This window comes from Mirounga angustirostris, unplaced genomic scaffold (assembly GCF_029215605.1).
Source record: "Mirounga angustirostris isolate CCGP_5_RB_7025 unplaced genomic scaffold, mMirAng1.0.hap1 SCAF_1, whole genome shotgun sequence".
In the NCBI taxonomy this organism is placed as follows: Eukaryota; Metazoa; Chordata; class Mammalia; order Carnivora; family Phocidae; genus Mirounga; species Mirounga angustirostris.
Window position 1 is genome coordinate 157155556 of NW_026991709.1, and position 25937 is coordinate 157181492.

The 25937-nt window shown below is 51.2% G+C and overlaps 1 long non-coding RNA gene across 3 annotated transcripts; it reads right to left on the reverse strand.

Annotated features, from left to right (window-relative positions):
* Nucleotides 1-5781: 5781 nt before the first annotated feature.
* LOC135364413 (uncharacterized) lies at nucleotides 5782-19484 on the reverse strand. Of its 3 annotated transcripts, none has more exons than XR_010411468.1 (3): nucleotides 19371-19484; nucleotides 18529-18677; nucleotides 5782-18234 (listed from the first exon to the last, which is right to left on the reverse strand). It is a non-coding gene; the product is annotated as an uncharacterized LOC135364413 (long non-coding RNA). The 3 variants fall into 3 exon arrangements; XR_010411465.1 differs by lacking the exon at nucleotides 19371-19484 and adding an exon at nucleotides 19141-19330; XR_010411464.1 differs by lacking the exon at nucleotides 19371-19484 and having other exon boundaries at nucleotides 5782-7983; nucleotides 18041-18234; nucleotides 18529-19330.
* Nucleotides 19485-25937: the final 6453 nt, after the last annotated feature.

Here is a 25937-nt window from a genome sequence, read left to right on the forward strand (position 1 = left end):
TCTCTTTTGTGTTTATAATGGAAGCAAATGATGCCTGTGTGCTAGACATTCTGTGTTTGCCCCTCCAGATCCCTCTCTGCCCTTCTGCCCCTGCTCTGGGCCCCCAGAGGCTCATCTGCACAGGCCACCAACAGGGGCCCTTTGGTTTCCAAGAGGGTTTGGCAGGTGGAAGGCACTGGTAACAGATGAGGATATGGGGACATGCAGTTGGATTTGTCCCCTGCGGGTCACTGGCAGGTGGCTGTGTCCTTCCAATGGGCGCAGCTCCTCTCAGGAGCCCGGCAGAGCTCCGAAGCCCCTCCTCTCCTAACCTTTGCCCAGGACACCTCTGCCCCCTACTGCCCCCATCCTCGCCCAAAATCACTCCTCCTCAGGCCTGTTTGGGGGCAACCCTCCTTGCAGGATATCTCCAGGTTTTAGGTTAATAATATGGCAGCACCTGCGTAGCACCTCACAGATGCTCACTTTATTTTGTCTTCACAACATCCCAGAGGTCAGCACTACAGATGAGGAAATGCTGCTCAGAGGGGGAGCGTGTCACCCAGGGAACCATATGCAGTGTCCAATGACACGATTACAGTGGGACCCACACACACTCCGCCCCCTCGGTCTGTCCGGCCCCTGGTGGGCTCCTGAGGTCTGGCTGAGGGACCTTGGGCACATGGCTGAACCCATGCCAGGGCCCAGGACACCCACAGCCGGATGGCAGGGCCTGTCCTGAGCATGCTTGTGGGCCTCACCAATTCTGCCATTCTGCCCCACGGACCCTATGTGTTGTCACAGAAGTCACATCCCTGAACCACAGCATCTGCAGCCCTGGCCTCCCCCACCTCCCCTCAGCTCCAAATCTTCCCCAGACATCTCCCATTGAGCACCTCACAGGTATCACAAAGCAAAAGCATCCCAAGGAAAACCCATCAAGCCTGCCCCTCTGCCCCAGTGTACTAGTAAGCCCAGGCTGCTGTAACAACACAGACCAGGCTTAAACAACAGACGTGATTTCCTCACAGTTCTGGAGGCCAAAAATCGGAGATCAAGGTGTCGGCAGGATTGGTTCCTTCTAAGGATGGTGGTCTTCTCCATGAGTCCTCACATGGTCGTCCCTCTGTGCATGTCTGGGGCCTAGTCTCCTCTTCTTAATAAGAACACCTGTCAGATTGAATTAGCATGCACCCCAATGACCTCATTTTACCCTAATTATCTCTTAAAGACCCTATCTCCAAATACAGTACATATTCTGAGGTACTGGGGGGTTAGGATTTCAACATATGAACTGGGGGGGTATAATAACATCCTAACCCCCCGGCGTGCCCCCCATCCCCAAACTTGCCTCACCCAGGGCAATGTCCAGCACCTCCCACCTAGTCACCTGCTGCCACTGTCCCCACTCCACCCACTTCACTCTCCCGTGGCGGGATACAGATGGCCAGCCAGAGCTCCCCATGACTGCAGTAAAAGACCCATGCCCTCACTTACCCTGGCATTCAAGACTCTGAGTGACACAACTCTTGCCAAGTGTCTACTTGCTCCCACTTGTCCCACCTGAAGGCAACACTTTCTCTTGGACAGCTCCACCTCGGTCAGAGCAAGGACTCTGGACTGACCCGTCTGGGATCAAATCTTGCTTCTGCCACCCCTGAGCTGTGTAACTTTATGAGAGTTGTTTCTCCTTTGCCACCATACCTATAATATGGGGACAACCGCAGGAGTGCCTCAGCCATGAAGGTGTCCTACTCCATCCCTCTTAAAGGGCTGCCATGGGGAGCCTTGCTGACTGACAGCCTCCAGCAACCCCACCTCTGGATCTGGCGCAGCTTCACGCAGAAGCAAGGATGTTAGTGCTGGAACCAGTCACTCCTACATGACCCCCAGCCTCCCCACAGGCAGTCTGAGCTCTGGGGCTCTCTACTGAGGTGGCCAAGTTGTCTCCAAGCTGCCCTGCAGTCTGAGGCTCTCCCTCTCCTTCCCCCTCTCCTTTCCCGGGTGCCAGCCCCAGACCTAGATCTAAGGCTCTCCTCACTGGATCCTGCTCCTCCCTCCTTCCCCTCATCCTCCACAGGCACTTCCCCACAAGCCTCTTACACGTCTAACCCCTTCTTGGCATCTGCTCTCAGAAGTGGAGAACTGGTACAGGTAGCTATCTCATAGGTTCTTCAAGGGTTAAATGGATTAATACACACAAAGACCTTAGAAAAGTGCCTGGAACAGAGTAAATATCTCTAACTCCCAGCCTCCATGTAGTTCCCTTATGAGGGCCATTCTCAGGGACTTCATCCACCTTAACCATAGAAGATTCCTGTGTGTTCTTTTGTAGACCAAGCCTTCTTAAGTTTCTTGAGTGTTTTCTACTTCCTCTGACCACAGGGCCTTTGCACCCACTGCTGCCTTTGTTGTGAACACTCTTACCCCTCTTTCCTGTTTGCTCAGATGTTACTTCCCCAGAGAAACCTTCTTGACCTCCTTTATATGTTTTCCCTACACCGTGTACCTCTCCTTCAAAGCATTTTTCAAGGTTTATCCACTTATGTATGTGTTCGTTTATTTCATGCTTGTCTCTCTGGAGCAAAGATAGCCAGTCCTCAGATATTCATCCATCCCTTCCCAGAACTCCCAGTTTTCAGCAGAGCACAGAATTGCCCCAAAGAAAGCTTGCATTCTGCAGCCTCCCTTGCAGCTGGCCAATGGGATGTGTGCAGAAGTGATGACTGTCCATTCTGAGCTCCCCTGTGAAGGGAAGGGGCGTGCCTCCTTCCATGTTCCCTTCCCTTCTCCCTGTTGGCTGGAATGCTGGTAGGCAGACAAAGGCAATGGACAAGGACAAGGTGAAGGAATACAGGCCCAAATGGCCTCACCAGCGTGGGCTCTCAAGGACAGAAAACCAAAGTTAGTCCAGCTTGTTTAAGCTAATACTACTTTGGGTCTCTGTTAGGCAGACATTTCTCTACCTGCGGAACAGGAAGCTCTGTGAAGGCAGGGAACAACAACATCCTCCTGGCACCTAGAAGGTCCTTGATTAATGTATGATGAGCAAGTGATTGAGTTGGGGGCTGGACCTTTTCTTAGACTCCTCAGTGACCCTCTGCAGCACCCACCTTGTGGAGTGAAGTTGGATAGAAATCTAGAGCAGCACTATCCACTAGAACTTTCTGTGATGGAGGAAATGCTCCATGTATCCCTGTTGTCCAATAAGGACATGTGGCTGGTGGCCACCACCCTGGGCAGTGCACACCAGAGCTGTAAGGGAGTGTAGAGAGGATGTAGTGCAATGCCTCCCACCCCACCCCCCCAACCCCCCGCCATGGACTGGCTGGCAGTCTGCTGAAATCAGGTAGACATTTGTCGCAGCCCTGACACACGAGCCAGGCCAGCAGGTGGAGGAGGCCTTCGAACCCCTGCTCTTGGCCCCCTCAGTGAGGGTCACATTGAGGAGTCATGTCACGGTGGAAGCAGGGCCGATCACAGTGGCCAGCCCTCCCCCATCATCCAATTCCTGCTGACGCCCACCACTACAGATGAGGGGATGAAGACCGTATCTGCCTCATAGCAAGAGATCGCAAGCAGCCTGACCAGTCTCGGGCTGCTAATGAGGCGAGCAGAGACAGAGCTTGGAGTGACCATGTGCCAGGCCCTTGCTGGATACTTCACAGCTACATGCTCTGAGACAGATGGAAGACGGGAGGGTCTGCTGCGTGCCCTGCACAGTGCTGTGACACAGACGACAGCCTGCACATCTTGACTTTTCCCATTTTACAGAAAAGAAAGTTGAGGCCAGAGAGGTGGAGCAATTCACCCAAGGTCCACAGCAAATGCAGTGGCAAAGACAAAACAGAATTGAGACCTACCTCACCCTTTTTCTCTCTCCCAGACTGCTAAGCCTGGCTCCAGGATACCGTATGCATTTCTGCTTCATCCTGCCACTCCTCTCAGCCAGCCCCACCACTCAGAGATGATCTCTCCGTAAGGAAACAGGATGGAGCCAGAACAGCTGGATGCCACAGAGATGGGGCCCCATCTCAGACCGCACACCATCCTGCAGGCCCCTGCGATCAGCAGTACTAACCAGACCACCAAACCTCTTGGTGCTGCCTGTACACCAGAATGGGGAAGTATCATTGTCCAAGCTGGCTGCTGGCCCAGCAAGTCAGGAGAAAAGGAAGACTTCCTCTTGGGGACACCCTGCAACTCTGCACAGGGTACAACTTAATGGGCCCTTTGGTTGGAAAGAGCAGGAGCCCCCTGGGCAAAAGTCAAGTGGGCAAGGGGAGGGCAGGGAAGTGTGCCCGGCACTGTGCTAATCTCTTTAAACAGATGACTTTGTTTAATCCCCATCACTCCCCTCCTTCCAGGTCCATTTTACAGATGGGGAGACAGAGGCATGGAGAGGTCCCTCACTAGAGATCGCACAGCCAGCAGGGGGTGGTGCCCGGCTTCCAACCCAGAAGAGAACAAGGTAATAGGAATTTGGGAGGTATCCTCAGCTTCCCGGAGAAGGCTTTGAGATCCTGGGATGGGGAGAAGGGCCTGGAGAGAGGGCCCCCTAACAAGGTGTGAGGTGGGAGCTTGTAGGGGATAGGTTGGGGCATGGAGGCGCCCAGCAATTCCTGGGGCAGGAAACGGCTGAAGCACACCCCTGGCATGACCCCTGGCATTGACCGCTTCAGTGTCTTCTGTCACTCAGTCCTTACTGTCCTTACACCTACACCTCTGGAAGACCCCGCTGCACGCAGGCCTAGGGGAGCAAGGAACAAAGGTCCTGGCTCTGGCGGTCCAAGTTGTGACCAACAGCCAAGTGGCACAGGCCTGGGGTTGAGCCAAGCATGCCAGCCCACTGTGGGGGGGGGTGGTCAGGACAAAGATGTGACGGTGGCTCAGAGACTCACAATGGCAGTGTTGTAAATAAGAGAGGAGTCCGTCTTGTGCCCACACACCGGCCCGAGCTGCTGACTGCCAGGGCTGCTGCAGCAGGCATCTCAGGACCAGGGGCCCAGGCTCCTCCGCTGCCGGGCACCACCCTCTCCCACGTGACGACTCACAGCACATACAGGCTCCAGATCATGGGAGGGGGAAAGAAGAAGGGGGGGCTAGCCCCTGCCCTTTAAGGCCACCATGCAGAGGGGACTACGGTCACTGGAGAAACCAAGGTTGGGGCGTGAGCTGTGTGGCCAGGTTTGGGTCTCTCTGCCAGTGGGGCTGGGAACCCAGACACCTGGAGTCCCATCCTGTCTCTAACCAGCTGCAGAGATCAGAGCAAGTCACCACAATCTGTGGGTCCGTTTTTCCCTCTGTACCAAAAGTTTAGCCAAAATAACCTGGGAGGGGTCCTGAGAGGAGGACTCTGAACCCATAGTCTTCTGAGGCAGTTGAGCACAGCCTTGGGGAAGGAAAGGTGAAATCGGGCAGTGGGTAGTTCCCTCAACTGTGCTGTGAGGTGGGTGGCAAGCAATGCACCCCAGGCCATTGGCACAGCCCCCAAGCTTCCAAGCTTTCTTGGAAAAGCTTCTACGGACCAGTGCTAGTACATCAGGTAACTTTTATTAAGTGCCTGTTGTATACCAGGCATGGAGCTAAGGACTAGCATTTATGAGTATTTTCTATATGCCAGGCACTATTTAAGTGCCTTACAACTTCTACTTCACTTACGCCATGCAACGTCTCTGTGATATAAGCCCTGTTGTTATCACCGTGGGAATAGTGAACAAGAAACAAGAACCAACCACTATGAAAAAGGAGCACTCAGAGAACAAGAAAGAATGTTTGAAAATGTAATACTTAATAGTGTTCATGAAAACCCAACCAAGACCGAGTAGCAGAACATCCTGAGAACCAAACCAAAACAACAGATGGAAATTCTAAGAGAAAAATTCCATAGTTTCAATGGAAGGAATTGAATTCACATTCAGAAATGAAGACCGATCAAGATCACCTTCCAGTGAAATCTGGCCCCCCCTCGCTCTGGCTGGCAGATGTTGGTGTTGATGGCTAACAGGGAGTTACTGAGTCACTCCCGCCTGGTTAAAGTCCTCAAGGTTTTGTTTTTTTTTTTAAAGATTTTTTTTTTTATTATTCATGAGAGACAGAGCGAGAGAGAAAGGCAGAGGGAGAAGCAGGCTCCCAAGGAGCAGGGAGCCCGATGCGGGACTCGATCCCAGGACCCTGAGATCATGACCTGAGCCGAAGGCAGACTCTTAACCATCTGAGCCACCCAGGAGCCCAAGTCCTCAAGGTTTAATGTGTTTTTCAGGCCAACCTTGAACCTGAGGTTCCCATCCCCTTTCTCCAGGGTGCCTGTCCTATTAGTCCAGGGCATCACTAGCTGTCACCAGCAAGGAAACAGCAGTGGGGCAGGGAAGTGACCGCTGATCGGCACCCACTGGGCAGGCTCCACGGGTGGGGGGCAGTCTGTGCAAGGATTCTGGACTTAACATGAGGACACGAGTGCAGTGGGCTGGCACCACACCAGCCGGACACTAGCCACTTGCCAGATTCAAGGGGAAATTCCTCATTTCAAAACACAATAAGGACACTGGTGACCCAAGTGGGAAAAAGACATAAACAGAACATGCAAGTGGCCAGTGCACACACAGGGAAATTTCTAACCTCACAACTGATCAAAGAAACACAAATTAAAACAAGATACCCTTTTCATCCAACTGACAAGGACATTTTAAGTTTTAACACTGGTGTAAAGAGGTACATTTGCAGAAAGCAAAGCAACCTTGCAATATACACATCACTTTTCAGTCTGTAAATCTACTTGTAGAAACTGATTACAAAGAAATGATCAGATCTGTAGGCAGATTTATATACAGGCTTGCTCTTTCCAGCATCGCTTACAACTGAGAAAACTTAGAAACCACTGAATGTCCAACCACAGGAGAGTGATAATGAACTACAACCCATCTGTGCAGTGGAATATTATTTATCAATTTAAATCGGGTTTTCACAAGACTACTGATAAAAGTTAAAGAAAAGCGGATGCAAAATTTACATGGGAATTATTCTATATATGATTATGTAAAGAAAAACAGGCTTATAGAAAACATTAGAAATACATAAAGAAGTATTCACATCCATGATTTTTAAAAGTATTTACATTGAATAATGGGATTACAAGAGATCTCTTTTTAGGAGCACCTGGGTGACTCAGATGGTTAAGCTTTTGGCTCAGGTCATGACCTCAGTATCATGATCTCTGTCCTGAGATCGAGCCCCACATTGGGCTCTAGGCTCAGTGATCTTTTTTTAGCATTCTATTTTTTACTTTTCCAGATTTTCCACAATGAACGTATACTACTTTTATAACCAGAAAAAAATATGATCTGAATTTGCAGCTTTTTCATATGTTATTTTTTCATAGTTTTTGTATTCGTATAATAGTAAATGTTCTCACTGCCCCCAAATCAGAAAATACAGACAGGTATAAAAAAAAAGTCATTCATAATCCCATCATTGTTAACATTTTCTTGCTTATTACAAAAATGGGAACACATCATACATACTATCTTACAGACTTTTTAAAAATTGTGGCTACAAAACCATAACATAAAATCAATCCTCCTAACCCTTTAAGTGTTTAGTTCTGCAGCATTAAGTAAATTCACATTGTTGTGCAGCCATCCCCCTGTCTCTTTCCAAAATTTCTCATCTCCCCAAACTGAAACTCCATCCCCATTAAACACAAACTCCTCAGTCCCCTCCCCCAGCCCCTGGCAGCCACCACCCTACTTTCTGTCTCTGTGAGTCTGGTGACTCTAGGGACCTCATGTGAGTGGAATCATGCAGGATTTGTTCTCTTGTGACTGGCTTCTTTCAGGAACCGTAATGTCCTCAAGGTTGATCCATGTTGTAGCCTGTGACACATTTTCCTTCCTTTTAAAGGCTGAACCATATTCCATCACATTTTGCTTATCCATTCATCCATCGATGGACAATGGGTTGCTTCTGGAGACTTTTTCAAACAGAACAATAGATTGTGTACTTCTTCTGTACCAATAAGGATAGATTAATAGCAGTTACTTTTACAAGTTGCCTAGTACTCTATATTTATTTAGCAAAAAAAATTTTTTACAAATAATGCATCTTTATTTTTATTGAAGTATAGTTGACACGTGTTATATGAGTTTCAGGTGTGCAAGACAGCAATCCTCCAATTTTTCATTATCATATACAAAACTGCAATACATCTTTGTGTACTTATCCTACTATTTCTTTTTTTTTAAGATTTTATGTATTTATTTGAGAGAGAGCTAGCGAGAGAGAGGAGAAGCAGGGGAGAGAGAGAAGTAGGGTCTCTGCTGAGCAGAGAGCCGACATGGGGCTCGATCCCAGCCAGAGTCCTGAGATCATGACCTGAACTGAAGGCAGATGCTTAACCGACTGAGCCACACAGGGACCCCTATCCTACAATTTCTTAAAGATAAATTTGAAAAGTGAGATTTCTGAATGAAAGGGTATTTTTAGTTTTGATACCTTTTGACCAACTTGTCCTCCAAAAATTATATTAATCTAGATCCCCGCCATCAGTGAATCCCAATCCCCATTTTCCATATTCTCATCAGTACTGAGTATTAGCACTTTATAAAAAGTGATAAAATGTTGGGCAGTTTTTGCCAGTGTGGCAGGTTTTTAAAAAGTGCCATTGTTTGCATTTGTATCTCTTGGATTATTGGTGAAATTGAATTTTTTCCTATGTTTATATCTTACCGGTGGTTTATGTCTTTGTGAAGTGCCTATTTCTATCCTCCACTTCATATGGTGATACTGATCTTTCTTTTCCTTGCATTCTGTGCACCATGGATGTGGCCAACCACGTTCTTGGAGTTATAAGATTTGTTTAGATTGATGTAACCAAATGCAGTTACAGATTCTAGTCTTTGGTGTCATGTTTAGCAAATTCCTCTCTCCCAGGGTTCCATATGGCGTAGGCACATTTCATCCTGCTGCATACTGACACATCACCTTCTAGCACTGCCGCAGTTCCATGTTCTCATTAGCTTCTTGAGGTCAGTTGGAACTTTCTCGGATGGGTGTGTGCTGAGACTAAAAATCAAGGCCGGCCATCCCTGGAGGCCTGTCCTTCCCGGCATGCTCTCCCTGCTTCAGCACTTTCTCCTGTCCTGTGCTGGCCTTTTACACAACCCCCACCTTCAAGAAGAGAAAAACTCTCTTCTGTGAGGCCAAGCGCCATTGCTCAGCTTTCCCAGAGGCATCTGCTTACACAGAAGAGGATTCAGAAGAAGGTACCAGGTGAGGGGGCCCAGACCATGGCCTTTCAGGAACCACCACCGACATGTAATGGGTAGCCATCATGGGACAAGGAGATCCTTCTTCAGCTGGCCAGACTGGCGGGCACCCACTCTCCCCACAATTGGGAGTGATTGATTATCAGGGTCCAACTGCACACCAGTCTTTCAGTGGGCCAGCTGCAGAGCACATTGCCTCACTCGGTCCTCACAATAAGTAGTACTTCCCATCTTGATTTCTCAGCTGAGGGGCTGGGCTGCAAAGAGGTCTGGTGCCTGGTGACAGCCTGCAAATGGCAGAGGCAGGATGGAGGCTCTCCTGGTGCATGTCCTCGAGCTTTCTGCCACATGAAGGGACCTGTCCCCTGGAGCAGGGACCTGGAGGGTGCTCTAGCTGTTAGATCAGGGCAGTGTTAGACCCTCCAGGCTGTCAGCGCTGACATGAGCATGGCCCGGGGCAGGCAAGGGGCCGGAGGTCCAAGGCTCAAGGGCCTGCATCCATCCTCACCTGTACCCACTCCTCTGAGTCCAGCCACCACCCAGTGTGGTCAAAAATGCAAGGCATCCTGGGAGACGCTTCCCTGAAACCTCCCTGTTCTCAGCTACAGAAGCAGTTCATCCATTCATTCACTTGGCAGGCATTTATTGAGCACTTACTGAGTGCCTTGCACTGGTCTGGGGATACAGCAGTTAGCAAGAGACAAGGGCCTACCTTCTGGGAGCTTCTATTCTAGTGGAGATAAGCAAGGAGACAAGGGAATGGACCTCATACCGACTCATGAGAATAAGTGCTGGGAACAGTTAATAATACTCACCCAACAGCTTTTTATGTCCTCATGGAGATTCTAATGCACCCATGTCCCAGGATGGCGACAGACAGAGGGAAGCTGCTCCAGGTGGGCCAACCTGAGAGGGCCTCTCGGAGGTGACATTGGTGTGAGAAGGAATTCTTGGGAAGAACTAAGGGAAGGGCAATCCTGGCCAAAGGAACAGCAAATGCCAAGGCCCCTGGCAGGAAAGAGCCTGTGGGTTTGAGGCACTGACATGAAGCAGAGGCTGGGAGCCAGGGAGATGTGGGGATGAGGCCAAGGCGTGGAGAGGAGGTGAAGGAAGTCCGGTGATTCCAACATTTGGCATCACAACCCACAGAGAGACATCACCTTCTGGCTCACCCAGCTTGCATGTTACCAAAAGTCTCACACCATCACCTAACCTGGGCTCCCTGCAGTGAGCGCTGGTGTTTTGTACTCGGTCTACTCTGCCCTCATGTCATTAAACCGAGGAGAAAAAAGAAAGTAAAAAAAAATGCAACCCATGCAATTAACCTCCTGACCCGCTAAGGGCCCGCAACTGGCAATTTAACAGGCACTATTGTCGATGGTAATAAAGATTTGTGTTTGTATTCTCAGAGCAATGGGAGTCCACTGAAGTGCTCAGGGGAGAGAGAGACTGGACCAGATTTAGGTTTTAAAAAGACTGTTCTGCTGTTGTATGCAAAAGGGAGTGTATGGGGCGTATCAGTCCACCAGTGTCCCCGAGGGACAAGACAATGCACTCAAACGGGTGATACTTGAATCAATGATAGGGCTCTTGACAGAGGTGGGGCAGGTGAGGGGCAGTGCAGCAAACAGTGACTCCCACCAAGGCCAGAAGGAGCCGGAGGACTGGAGTGGGAAGACAGGGGCCAGCAGCAGGTCAGAACCCTGGCGCTGGGGAAAGCTCCTTACCCCTCTCTGCTCCCGCCTCCCATTGCCTGCAGCGCCTCCTATTGGCCGAACCGCAAAGGCGCCCCGGTGAGGTGCAAGGTCAGCCTCCAGGACTAGGCAGAGGGCAGAGAAGGGGGGTGGTGAGTGGAGAGTGGCCACTGAGGAGGAGACAGATGGGAGTGGAGGAGCCCGGCGGGAGATGGTGCTGGCTCTGACCAAGTAGTGGCAGAGGAAATGCAAATGGCTTTAGGAATAAGGGTGGTGGAACCTCTGGACTAGCCAGGGATTGGATTGGGCTCCGGTAAGGAAAAGGTTTTGTTTCCTCTTTGAAGGCTCATGGAAAAACACAAATGAAAAACTGTGGTGGAGCGAACAGGGTGGGGTGGAGTGGAGAGAGCAGATGTCAAGGCACAAGGCCTGGAGCTGAGCCCTGCTCAACACAGGCGTTGAGAGCAGGGAGGACACTCAGAGTATCTGCCCGCTGGAGGATGCAGGCCGCCACTGGTCAGAATGCCGGGGCAGAGCTGGCTGTGTGAGGTGCTTCCCTCTGTTACTGGCAGCCCAGGGCAGAGGCATGGCTGGGAGCAGGGGACCCCTGGGGGTCGGGACAGGGCAGCTCACCCCCTGTTAAATATTTTCCTGGCTGGTCCATCCATTCCAGGGCATCCTGGGTGTGTCACCACCTAGGTGTGTCATTTCGGTTAAGGGGGATCATGCTGGAATATTCTGAAGGTGAAGGCAAACAACAATGGCGGCAGAGCTCAGCCTGGGATGGTATTTGGGGTGGGGGTCCAACTCAACCCAGCGGGATGAAGGGAGATGTGTGACATTCCATTATCTCCGATTATATGCTCAGGGAAGGGGCACGTGCTCAGGGAAGGGGAGGGAAGGGGCAGGGACAGAGGCAGGCCTGCATGGCACACCTTCCCTCCACGGTCGTTTGCAGGCATCTTTATCCCTCTGTCCAGCTACAAGTTAGAACCCAGTCGCGGGTCATGGGATCCTTTCAGTAAGGTGTAATCAGCGTTGTTAAGAACAAAAGCCAAAGAAAAGGATACTATCAAAAGGGAAAGGAAAGAAAAGGTGTGCGTGGTAGCTACCAAGTGCAGGCTGTGTGCTGGGTGCTGAGGAGAAGGTAGGAGACAAGACCCACATAGCTCACGCTCCAGGCACTTACATAAATACCTGTCAGGAAGGGAGCCTCCCTGTAATGTGGATGAAGAAAATCAGCCGTAGACGGAGGCAGGAAAAAAGGGGAGCAGGAGGTATAGTGATACTGCCATATCAAGACAGGCTTCCTTTGGGGCATTTACATGGAAGCGCCCAGCCAGGCTCAGAGTCACACATGAGCATTGCTAGCCAAGAGCTCGGCACGTGCTAAGGCACTGAGGTGAGACAGAGAGAAGGCCAGTATGTACATAGCATGATGAGCACAGGTAGTGAAGTGGAGGTAAGCAGGCCAGCCGGAAAGGCTTGCTTCCAGCCGAGGGCAGTGGGAAGTTGTGCAGGGCCCTTCCTATCCTGCCATCAGCCCTGGATCCAAGGTCCTGGGCTCATGTGGCCCAGGACTGCTGCATTCTCTCAGCCTGCTTCCCAGTGACTTAGGAGTGGGCTCTCCCTGGTTCAAAACAGAACACACCACGTGCCTGCCCTGAGCTGAGGCCCGAGTAGAACGCTAGGGAATGGAAGTCTGGTACCGTGGATGAGAGAGTGCCCAGCGTGCCCACTGCTGGAACCATAGCCGCCTATGTTTGTTTTCAGTGTAGCGGATTCTTCTATGTAATTTACGCTCACAGCAAATAAGCCAAAGGTAGAAAATGGTGTTCAGTGAAGATCCAGAGTCCCTCCTACTGCCACCCCCTCCCACAGCGCCCTTCCCAGAGGCCACTCTGTGGCCATTTCTACGGATACGTTCAGCAGAAAAGGATGGCCATCTTTAATATACAACGTGGATTCTAACACACACACACACGTGCGCACGCATACACATGATCCTTAATAATCTCCCTGAGGCTGCTCCATATGGACACAGGGGACATTCCCTGACATCTCAGACAGTTCCACTGTGCATATGACTCACCATTCACGGTCAGCCCCTCCTGTAGCATAATGGGCTGGGCAGGGTAAGGGGAGGAGGGGGGTCAGGTCAAGGGTATTTGTATTTTTTTAAAAGATTTTTTTATTTATTCTAGAGAGAGAAAGAGCATGAGGCGGGAGGGGCAGAGGGAGAGAACCCTCAAGCAAGACTCCCTGCTGAGTGTGGACCCCAACACAGGGCTCAATCCCAGGACCCTGAGATCACCACCAGAGCCAAAATCAAGAGTCGGACACTCAACCAGCCAAGCCACCCAGGCGCCCTAAGGGTATTTGCATTTTAAAAGTTGGGTTAATATCTGCAAGGTATCTCATATCTCATTGACTTTTGACAAGAGAATCAAAGAGTCAGGGGCTCCTGGGTGGCTCGGTCTGTTAAACCTCCGATTCTTGATCTCGGCTCAGGTCTTGATCTCAGGGTCGTGAGTTCAAGCCCCACGCTGGGCTCCGTGCTGGCCACGGAGCCTACTTAAATTAAAAAAAGGGGGGGGGGAAGGCAAAATTGGGTTAACGGACTCCTAACCCTTTTGCCTACCATCAGCCCTGCCAGCTCCCATTCCTCTTGTGGGCTAGGGAGGGGGGGATCACTGTCTCAACCCTACAGGGCCCGGCCTCTATATTTAGGGTAACTGGAGGCCTCTGCCAGGGCATCCAGTCTCCGAATCTTCTGGCATCTTCTTCTCCCAACTACCCCCACCCAACCTCAGGCCATCCTCCATCCTCAGGATCAAGGCCTCTTCAGCTGCCTGGAAATGGGTCTTTAGCTGGTCCTGGTCCTCGCTGGGGCTTTTTTCCATGCCTCTGGCCACTTCTTGCAAAAGCAAATGTTTCCCATACAGCACTGCGCGTGTAGCCAGGAAAATTCAGGGGCGAGAACAGCTAGGGCCACAGAAGTCTGATTCGGATTGTGGTCTGGGCACATGGCAGTCAGGCAGTGTGGGGTCTGAGGTGCAGGCCTCCCCCTTCCATGCAAGGACACTCAAGAACATCCCCAGTTCTGTCAGCATTACTCATCCCTGCTGGGTGTCAGCTACTCTCTGGGCATTTGAGCCACGTCAGCAAACACATAGGCAAAGATTTCTGTCCTCGAGGAGCTTGTAGTCTATTGGAGGAAGATAGAAAACAGACAGCAGAAAGACTCAGACAGAAAATGATAGAGAAGGTCAGAAGAGAGATATACTGTGGAGAAATAAGAAGTGGAGCCAAGTGATGTGTTCAGGCCGGAGATGCAGGCTGCAATGTGGAACAGGCCAGTAGGACCAGGGCTTGTTGAGAAAGTGACAGCAGTCTCAAAGGTGAAGGGAAGAGGAAACAGTGCAAAGGTCCTGAGGCAGCTGGCCTGGTGTAGTTGAGAAATCAAGGTGGCCACAGCAACACGGGGAGAGTCAAAGGAGAGGGGTGAGGTTGGGTGAGGTAGAAGCCAGGAGACCACCTGGAGACTCTTCCTGTAAACTGGATAAGGATGTCTGAGGCCGAGCATCAGCCACCGTGTGAAGCCAGCAGGACTCTCAGTGGGACCAAGAGCTTAGCCCGGGCCAGGCTCTGTTGCAAGTGCTTTGCCAGTATTAATCCATTTAATGCTCACATGGCCTTATAGAGCTGCAGCACTCACGGTCCTGTTGGATAGATAAGGACACCAAGGCACAGAGAAGTAGAGGAACTCACCCCAGGTCACACAGCTCAAAGATGGCAGAGGCCAGATTTGAATTCAAGTCACCTGAAGCCAGAGCCCAGGCTCTCGAAGAGCCACATGTTTTGGACAAAAAAGTCACAACCCTCACCCTGAAGGAAGATGTTTGTAAAGAAAATAGAACACTGAGCCCTTGTCAGAGAGGTGAGCCAGCAGATGGGCAAGAAGTCAGGCTTGGGTCTGACCCCAGGCAGTCCCACCTGCATCCTCACTGGAGGTGGAAACTCAAGCAAGGCCCTCGACTTCCCCGAATCGCCATCCTACCTTGTGAGGAATGGGAGCCGTGACAATAGTTACCTGGCACAGAGCATGGCTCGATGAGGGGGTGGAAGCGTTGTCATCTACTGGGGGTGGAACCGGCTGCCCACCAGAGCGGGCAGGCAGGGCTGGACAGGGGACCAGAGGTACGGGGAGCCTGGCTCCCAGGGCCTGGGAGGAGCCATTGACAGGAGCCAAGAGCAGTGGTCACCAGAAGGATGCTGGGTCACGGAGTGGGGCCTGCATTAAGGGCCTCTAGGGGATACTGACCACTGGGGAAGGCAGAACGATGTAGGGGGCGAGGCCCCAGACACACAGACCTGCCAGTTGTGTGGCCTTCACATGTCTGGCCCTATCTGGGCCTCAGTTTCCTCACCTGGGAAATAGAGAAGGAAAACGCCAGCACCAAGAGAAGCCCTCTTGGCCCAGGGGCAGCGGGCTGAGACAGAACCACAGCTGCAGGCCACAGAAGCTCCCTGTCGGGACGCAGCTCAAGCTGGTCATAAAACCCTTTTGTCTAATTCTTCCCCCTGGAGAGTTTCTGTCACTCAGGACTGTTTCTCAGGAGTACATTTTGAAGCTCATAAGTCTTTTAAGTAATTTCTATTTTCAGCCGGGAAGCTTCTGGGGGCTTGGCATGGTTCTGCAATTACATACAAATGTCCCAGCTGTATGTGGCCGCTGAGTTTTCAGGTTTGTCTAGTTTAGTTTATTAGTGGGTAGACGCTAATCCACATGGGTTTCCATCCTGCCTTGCTTCTTCCTCTGCTCCAGGCCGTTGGCTTGTGTATCGCAGCTATGTGTCTTGCCCTGAAGAGGAACTCTGCTGTTCGTGCACGGGTCGCCAAGCCTCTGACTCCTGCTTTCTGGAGGCTTGTCAAGTACTCTCCCGTGTCCACAGATCCCATCGCTGTTCCAGTACTACGGCTTGGTTGTGTAGATTTTTCTTTTCCTTTCATCCTCCTTGCCCACGGGCCATGGATTTGAGGCCTTCTTTATCTCATCAGCAATGAAATCAGCCATTTTCTTATACTCCTGTGTCAAGCAGCCTATTCATTCTGAGGGGAGGAACTTTTTTCTTTCCCTCTCATCAAAATTCAACAAACCTTCAGAATCATACTACGCCCTGGGATCAGTCTTTTCCCGGTGACTCCATCTGTGTGTGTGGCTTGTATTCCATCTTTTTGCCAGTGACTTTCAAATTTCTATCTCCTGCTGGGATCTCTCCCCTGAATTCCGGTCTTTTGAATCCAGTCACCTGTCTGCATCTCCACGTGAGTGTCTCTGAGACACCACCAGCCCTCGGTTATTCCTCTCCCCGACCCCAGCAGGCTCACCCCTAGTATTTGTGGAACTCGGGGTGAGAGGGAAATGGAGCCACCATCCACCTGCTTCTCCTCCCTTCCTGGCTCCATCCCGAGTCTCAGGGTCTAGTGCACTCATGCCTGCATGGACACCGGGGCCCAAGCTCTGTCCACACCCACGCCCGCCTCCACAAACAGCACCCTTCCCCTCCTAGGCCTAACGGGCCTGTGATGCAGTGTCCCTTTGGGAGGGTCGGGCCTGGGAGCAGGCTCCAAGTCATCTGGGCAGGGAACTCTGGGGTCCAGATCCTGAAAGGTCACCCCCAACACCCTCTTCCCAGCCCCACGGCTGACCATCACTTAGTCCTGTAGATTCTCTTTCTGCCTCTCCATCCCCAGTCCCTGGGACTTTGTCCATACCACCTGCCTCTCATCCACAAGGCCTCTTCCCACATCTACTCTTGTCTGCTCCAATCCATTCCCACTTTGGAAAGATGTGCATGAGAGTAAGTCCCTAGTTAAGCGGTTTCCCCTTGCACAACACAGACTCTGCCCCCTGCAGCCACCCCACACCCTTCCTCACTCTTGAGTCCAGCCCACCGACCACAGCAGGTACAACGACATCCCTCCAGGTCCTCCTGTCGGACATGGAGTGCTTCTTTATCCTTCGAGTCTGGGCTGGGCTGCTACTCACCCTGTTCCACAGAAAGTGGCAGCAGTGAGGTCGTGCTGCTCTGAGCCTGGGCGTCCTAGGCCTTGCACCTTGCACACACACCCCTGCCCAGCTGCCCAAGCTAGCCCACAGGGGGGCAGTGGGGAGCCCTCTCTCACCCAAGGCCCCCCAAGGCCCCCGGCTCCAACAACCTGCCCACTGACCTCAGACACAGGAGTGAGCCCAGCCAAGTGCAGGTGGAGGACCACTCAACAGAGCCCAGCCCAAGCTGCTGATCCACAGACTCACCAGCAAAATCAGAGGCTGTGGTTTCAAGTGCTCCATTTGAGGGTGGTTTGTTACAGAGCAAGAGCTGACTGACACTTCAGGGTAGTTCCCGGAGCTCCCCAGGGCCTTCCTGACCTCTCACACGGGCCACTTGGTCAGGCTTGGGTCTTGCTTCACCCTGGTCTCTCTGGTCTCTCACACGGGCCACTGCCCCTCTGGGTCTTGCTGCACCCTGACCTGCCGCCTGGGCTCCTTCTCGGCCTTTCAACTTGGTCTTAAACAACTGTTCTGTAAGAAGGCTGCTTGGACTGCCCTGCCCTCCGTGTAAGCTCCCGGGTGTCGCCGTCCCTGCTCCTCTGATCCTCCTGGTGTGTCATCCCTGTCACGTCTCTGCCCTCCTCCTCCCAGCCTCATCCTCTCCAGCTCGCACTGGCCTGCCTCCTGGTGGAGTGGAGGGGCCTCCCTCTGGTGCTTCTCCTGTCCCACGAAGCCCTTTGCTTACTCCCTGTGCCCATCTTCACCTGATCCACACCTCTCTGCTCTGAGGGGCTGTGCGCTCCATGGGGACAGAGACCACTACAGACTTCCAGCTCCTACCATGTGTCCGGCACATAGCAAGAGCTCAATAAATGTTTGCTGAGAGAATAAATGACTGAACAAATCTGAGTCAGCTTTCTCTCCCGCACTGCTGAAAACAGTAAATATGAGCTCAGGGGGGGAATGCAGGGACGAGCTGCAGTGTGGCTGAGTGCCGGGCCAGCCCAGGCGGGGAATGAGAACTCCTCCATCACCCAGAGGTCACTCACCAGGTGCTCAGGCCAAAATCAGATCCTCCCTGGCTTCTCTTTCTCATGACCAGCATCCAGCAACGTGCTCACAGTGTATCCAGGACCCTACCGCTCTATCTCTTCCCAATGCAGCAGCCACAAGGACTCTCCTAAAGCATGAGTCAGCACACATCTTCCTCTGTCCAGAGCCCACCAACGGCTTCCCACTTCACCTAGGGAGGTGAAAGCCCAGGCAATGAGCTGCAAGGCCCTGCCGCCACCCTCCCCCTCGCTTGCTCTGCACCCTAAGCACTGCCCGTCCTCCCTCCACTCCTCCATCCTGCTCCCCCTCAGGGTTTGCCCACACTGGCCCTCTCCTGGACTCAGGTCTCCCAGAAGAGGTTGACTCATGCCAGCACCGTCTCCAGGTCGCTGTGCCAAAGTCCCCTTTCCTGGAAGGCCCCCGAGGACCACTCGGTACAAAGTAACAACTCCCCACCTCCACCAGCCCTCCCCAGTCCCCTCACCAGGGTTTTTCCTCGCCATTGTCTCTTCTCCATGTGGCCAGCTGCCTGTTGGGCTGCTTATGCATTGTCTCTCTTTCTCCATGAGAAGGTTAGCTCTTTGAGGGGAGGGATTTTCACTTCTTTTGTTCTTTGCTGCGTTCCCATCGTGCCTGGCGGTGATGAACGCTCAGTAAGTTTTTCTTGAATGATTGAAGGAATAATGTCACACTGCTCAGTCTGGGGCCACCCCCAGGGGTCATTCCAAGGCCTCATCTCAACCCTCACCAGCACCTGCCTGGCTCCAACCCACCGCCTACAACCAGGGCAGAGAAGGCCCCGGCTGTCAGCAGCTCATGCCTGCGTGCTCCCGGACGGGCGGTCGGGGGGGTTCCTGTGCCCGTATGCCCCATTCTGGCTTCACCAGGACTCCCTTCACAGCAGCCACACTCTTCCCTAAGGGGACCTCCCCCTTCTGCTTCATCTGTGGCAGGAGTGACTGTGGGGAATGATGGCCTTTCTGGCTGTTGCTAAGCTGCCCTCGTTCCAGAGCCCAGAATCTCTGCCTGCTGCCCATGTCGGAACACTGCCTCCTGAAGTCTTAGGAGCGTGGCTCTCTAGCCCAGTTCAACAGACCTTTCCTAAATTCCTGCTCCAGTCCACGCTTAGGAGGGAAGAGCTCTGCTTGCTTATGGCCCCCCCGGGGTGCCAGACTTGGAGTGGACAGAGGGAGGCGTGTACTGGGCCTCCGCACTGCAGAGGGGCCAGCACGGGCAACAGTGTTGCAGTGCATTGCTCTCCAACTTCTTGTCACCTCCTCGTCACTAGCAAAATCTGGTCCAACTTCCTCGGAGAAGCAGACTTACCCCTGGGCCTTCTACTCTTCAGTAGGGCAATGCACTGCCGAGTCTGAGTACACTGCTATAAACAGGAACAAATGTCAAAGCACTGGGGGTTGTGTGGGTTACTCACTCTCTCTTCCATGAAGTTTAAAACTTTTAAAATTGAATTGACTATATTATGATCTCCTTAGGTGCAGGGAATAGCCTGCTCATCCTCAGGGCCTGCTTAGCCAGGAGCTGGCATACAGAAAGGAATTCTGGTTGCATTGGATACATAACAAATACCGCAAAACTTAGTGGCTTAAAACAATGACCACATTTATTTTACTCAGAAATCTTCAATTTGAGTAGGCCTTGGTAGGGATAGTATACTTCTGCTCCACTTGGCATCAGCTGGGGTGATTCAAAGTCTGGGGGCTGAAATGATCTGAAAGATTACTCGTCATATTGCTGGGAATTGATGCAAATTCTTGGCTGAAGTCTTAGCTGGCTACCAGCCAGGACACCCACACATGCCTTCTCCATGTGGCCAGGACTTCCTCAGCACATGGGCGCTGGTTTCCAGGGCTGAGCGTCCTGAAAAGAGAGCCAGGAAGAAACCCTATCATCTTTTATAATGGAACCTGGAAAATCATACAGGCTTACTCCGGCCAGATTTGTCAAGGCAGCTACGCAGTCCCCCAGGCTCAGGGGGTAAGAAATGGTGTCTGTATCCTGATAGACAGTTGCCGGTTTCTAGAAGTGCATGTGGGACTAGACATATTGCTCTGGCTATTTTGGGGAAATATTATGTCGCAAGGGGCTACAAAATGCCTTCAACATCCCAGAAGGAAAAAATCATTCCCACCTAGAATTCTGTACCCAGCAAAACTATCGATCAGGTGAATGTCTGGAAATTCTCAAAAGTTTACATCCTGTGACTTTCTCTCAGAGAGTGTTTGTCCATTAGGAAATGATATTTAGAGTGCAAAGAGTTTGTGATCATGACATATAGAATGGAAGAGATGACAGAAAGATCGATTGAATAAAATAGAGCCTGAACACGGGCCTATGTGCAAACAGATACTATCTGGCCATGATAACAGTGCGGATCAGACTGGCATTTAAAAGCCTGATAATACAGAGTGTTGGCAAGGAAACACATCAAAAGGAACTTAAATTCCCTGTTCATGGAGTGTAAATTGGTGCGACCACTTTGGAAAACAATTTGGTATTACCCAGGAAAATGGAACAAATGCATGTCTTCTGACCCAGCAATTCTACTCCTCAGTGTGCACCCAAGAAAAACTCTCCTATCTGTGCATCAAGAGACATAGACCAAATTGGTTTTGGAAGCATTGTTTGTAAAAGAAAAAAACCAGACACAGCCCAATGTCCACAACAGTAAAATAGATCAACTGCATTATATTCTTACAATGAAATGCTTACTGTGTACCCATGAAAATGAATGGGCCACATGCACGTGAGCCAAGGTGGACGAATCTCCCAGTGCTGAGCAAAAAAGCAAGTCCTCAAGGGTAAATGCTCCCATTTCTATGTTCACCACCAGGCAAGACTAAACAAGCTGGTGTCTAAGGACATGCACGTGAATGATAAAACTAAACAAACCAGGTGAAGCACATCACAGAAGTCAGGGTGAGGACCCCCAGGGATTTCTAAGAGACTGGAAAAGTTCTGGTTCTTAGCCTGGATATTTGTTCTTCTTTTTTTTTAAATAAAACTATTCTTGGGGCGCCTGGTGGCTCAGTCAGTTGGGCATCCGATTCTTGGTTTCAGCTCAGATCATGATCTCAGGGTCCTGCAATCGGCCCACATCTGGCTCCACGCTCAGTGGGGAATCTGCTTGAGATTCTCTCCCTCTGCCCCTCCCCCCGCCCTCTCTCAAAATAAATAAATCTTTAAAAAATAAATAAATAAAATAAAATGATGCATTCTTCTAAATGATTCCTGTATTCCATAATTTTAAAAATGGATAAAACTAAGAAAGTGGAAAACAGCGTGTTTAATTTCAGGGAGAATAGCAAACATTGTACAGGGAAGTGTCAGAAGGGAGCAACACTAATGTGGTCATAGTAGGACAAAGAAATATGGGTTCTCAAACCCTCAGTCAACCACACTGGGAAGCTGAGGAAAAGAACCCAAGGTTGCATGGGATGTTCAATCTCCACCTCCCGTGACAGGGAGTCAACTGATATTTATCTACAATTCAATCGAGAGACTGAAGTTTAAACATATTATTTACAAAAATGAAGACATATACCAGCAGAAACAGCCAGAAGAGTTGAGAAGAGGGGAGGGGTGTCATGGGGCAAGGAAGTGCTGGTTTTTATCAAATGGCTTAAATAAATGTCGATTAATATTTAATAAATAGTTGTTGGGGGAAGTTGCAGTTAAGTCCTTCAAAAATGCAAATTAAAATACTTGGGATTTTTCTCCCCATCAAATTGACAAAAAAGAGAAAGAGTGATAATACTTGGCATTGGTAAATGTTGAGGTAGCTAGCACTTTCCTACACCACCACGTGGGTGGAAGTGAATTGGCACCGACAATGTATTGTGCATTTGTCTTATTTCTTCAGTGTTTTGAAGCATCTATGAATCCATGGTGGGTTTTGGAGGTGGTTCATATTAAGTTTTATTACTATTGGTTTAAAGGGTGCTCTGATTAGTCAGAAGGTGGGGGTTTGGGGTTTGGAATGGGGTTTGCCCTAAAAGGCCCAGCAAAGGTGGGGTAAAGACTCCTTGGGTTAGTGGGGAGGATCAAAATGTGAGCCTGAATCAGGATCTGGAATAAATTAAGATTCTGATGGAGCCAAGGCTAGGATGAACGGCGCTGGGTTGGAGTTTGCTAGGATGTAGATTTCCCATTAGGTTTGAAGTCAGGCGGCTTAGGATAATGTGTGTTCGTATGTGGGCAAAAGGAACTGCATAGGCTTTGAGACATCCCGCCTGCCCCAACATCTCCCTGCAACTTTGTGCAGCAATTCAAGGCAGGCGTCTTCGGGGTCCCCAACCGGGACGCTGTGGCCCCGGGAAGGGGTGGATGCGTTCTCGTCTGCGACCACACAGGAACGGGAAGCAGGACTCCTGTCCCCAAGCTCAGCTCACACTAGCACTGGGAACAGCCGGACATGGCCTCGGGCACCCGAGCCAAGGTCGCGGTGGCACTGTTTGCCCGGTCCCGCTTGACGTGAGCCTGCAGGGCAGCATCTTTTCAACTTGTTTACAAGCCTGCGTCACCCGGGAACCTTTCACCACTACCTAGGACAAAAGGTTCCTCTTTTGAAAGTCCCCTTTGGGCAGAAAGGGCATTCACCAGGACCCGGGATTCAAACTGGTGCAGGGCTCCACCCTGTGGTAGACTCGGACAGCAGGCACACACCCGTCTGCCCATTCCTCCTTTTGCCCATCTATACCCACCCTACAGTGTACCCAACATACATCATCACCTATCCATACCACCCATCCACCCACCCATTCATCCACCTCTCTACTCCTCCACGCAGCCATTGCATACCCACCCATCAATATACCACCCACCCACCCACCCACCTCCATATGTATAACTCATCCATCCACCCAACCACTCATTCATCTCTAAGAATTTTCATTCTTTCATGTAAATATTTATTTTTCCACTCATATCCACTCACCATCCACTATCCATTGAAATTTGACAAAATATTTATGGAACACCTTCTGTGTGCTAGGTACCGTGCAAAGCATTGGGGTCAAGCGGTCACAGGGCATAGTTCTTGTCCTCATGGGACCTACAGGACAACAGAAAAGATACCCTCTTTGCTTTGAAGGGCACTGTAAGAGTGTATCAGCCCAGACTTGGGGACCAGGGATAGCTGGGCTGACAAACGACTTCTAAGTTGAGGTTTAAAGAATAGCTAGGGGTAAGCCAGGCAGAGAGGACTAGGAGGCCAGCGGCTAGTGCCCTGGCACAGGATGACACAGAGGTAAGGGCCTGGAAGCCAAGTAGGCTCCGAACAGAGGGGGTGGTAGGTATTTTGGCATGTGTGCCATACATGGAGATCTCCCCGTGCATCCATGGGAGAGCCTGCATTGGGCTCCTTGGTGCTGGATGAATTCCCCCCCGCCACATCTCCTTGCTGACACAACTGATGGGGTCTAGGCATGTGCCCTCTTCCCCAGGGCTGGGATCTCCCACAGAGTTCCCATTTTCCATGCTAGGACTGTTTTAGGCATGTGTGAAAAATCTTTTTTGCTAAGGAGATGTGACAAGTGTTATGTGGGACTTCTCATTGTGTGAAATGATATTGCCTTCTTAATTAAGTCATTTTCTCATGGAGATTTCTGTTTCTTGAAGCAAAATGCAACCTAAATGATGTCAGAAACTATTACTGAGACTCTCCTTATCCTGGGCTCCTGAAGATAAATGACATGCTCTTGTGGAGCACAGTCCAGGAAGTGACACCCTGCTGCCTCAGATCTCCTGGTCACAAAGGAAGAATGTCCTCCCCCACCTTAGCTGCACACCACCACCGCCCCCACCTCCTCAGCACCATGGTCCACCATCTTGTCCTCTTTCTCCTCTCCCTCTCTCTGTCTTGCTTCCTCTGCACCCTCAAGCCTGGTCTAGTTTCAGCCCCTCTTCCAGGATGACCACAATCCCTGTGACCACCTGGGACCTGCACCCCAGCCCACCCCCAAAGCCTGTGAAGACCAGGCACTGGAGCACCATCTTTGATCCAGGATGATGCCGTTGCAACTTTCCCAGCCAGCACACAGATTCTCCTGAGCCTTGGCCGTCCAACTCCTGAGCTGTGGCACCGGGTCTGCCTCTGATGACCTCAGCTGCAGCAGAGCTGCAGGGAAGAGCCTGGTCAGATCTCCCAGTCCCACTGTGGGTCAGTGCCAGCCCTGCCCTCAAAAGGCAAGACAGGGCCTCGGCCAAGACCCTTGTGTCTCCTCCTTCCTCACCCATTAGTTAACGTCCAGTATTTCCTGAAACTACTCTCACCCAGGCCACTGACAGTCTCCTATTTGACAAATCCAATGAACACTTTTCAATCTGTTAGTCACGCAAGAACATTTCTTCTTCTTCTTTTTTAACACCCTCCAAGATGCTCAAGCCAACCAAATCTTACCCTCGGCTTCAAGACCTTATCATCCCACTTAACTCTGTAGTCAAATGTGGATGCCAAGTCCACCCTGTTTTCTCCCCAGATGCCAATGAAATCATCTGTCCATCTGAGCTGGCAGGAAAGCAGTCTGACGACCGTGACATAAAAAACATGCCAGGCCAGAGCACCCCAAGGGCAGGCGAGGGCAGTGGGGTAGGAGGGGTCCCCAAGAGGGAGGTGGCCTGGTGCTTCAGAGTCACTGGCCAGGACTTGGCAGCTTCTTCTGATACACAGCAGATGGAGGTCCTGCAGACCACAGCCTGAACTGGGGCGATGGCCTCTTGCAGCTTGTAAAGTGGAAACAGCACACACGGTCAGTCATGCCCGCTGAAGCTGACACACCATGAAGCAGATTAGACACAGTTCGGTCTCTTTCCAGATCCTGCAATGTCAGAAGCTGAAGGAAGAAACAAAAGGAAATCCAGATGCAAGGTGCCCAGGCGAGTAAGGCATCTTATGGCTAAGGTGTGGACCCAGTCCTGGCTGGGAGGTCGACTGAAATCCTCCCGTGTCTCCACCTGCTGCAGGTGTATTCCCTTCTGCGCCACAGTAAGCCTCCAGACTTGCAAGAGCTATCAGTGGATGTGCTGCATATTGTCTAGAGCTGTTGACTGTGGTGGGTGGCACCACGCCTAGGAAAGAGGTTCTAAAGTCAGCTTGAATTATTTGGGGCCAGGGTCAAACCACCCAAGGCAGACAACTGCAGGCAAGGCTGGGACAGGACACTGCCTGGCTGAGCAAGCAGCCGAGTCCAGCCCCAGTCCCAGCCCCAGGCCCCAGGCCCTGGCCCTCCCCAGCCAGCTGAGCGCAGCCTCTTCCCAGGCCAGTGGGAAGAGGCACGTGGTGGCCCTTCATAGCCTGGGCTAGGGAGTCCAACTGCCTGGGTTTGAGTCCCAGTTCTGCCACTTAGAGGCTGTGTAGCCTTGGGCAAATGGCTTCTCGTCTCCTACCCTCAGCTTTCTCACAGAGATCATAGCAACCTGGCTAGGACGCCCTATATGCACACAGGACCAGGCCTGTGGATGGACCTTCTCAGTCAGACACAGCCTTCAGATCCTACTATAATATTGGCACACAAGTATTATTTGAGGCCCAACTAGGTGCCAGGTTCTGTGCTAACCACACAATATTCTCCCAGGTCATTATTATCATTCCCACTTTTTAGAGGAGGAAACTGAGGCCCAGAGCACTAAGTAACTTGCCCAAAGCCACAGAGTCAGTGAGCAACAGAGCCAGGATCTGGACCCCACCTGGACGAGGCCACAGCCCCTCCTCTTGGCCACCGTTCTTTCCTGCCTCTGTTTAATGGGTCCAGAAAACAGAAGCCCTCGAAGGCTTTCAAAGGGAGGGAATTTAATATAGGGAATTGATTACACACACGATGGAAGTAAATAGGTGCCAAAAAGGGAATGGTGAGGCCATCAGAAATTAGCAAGAGC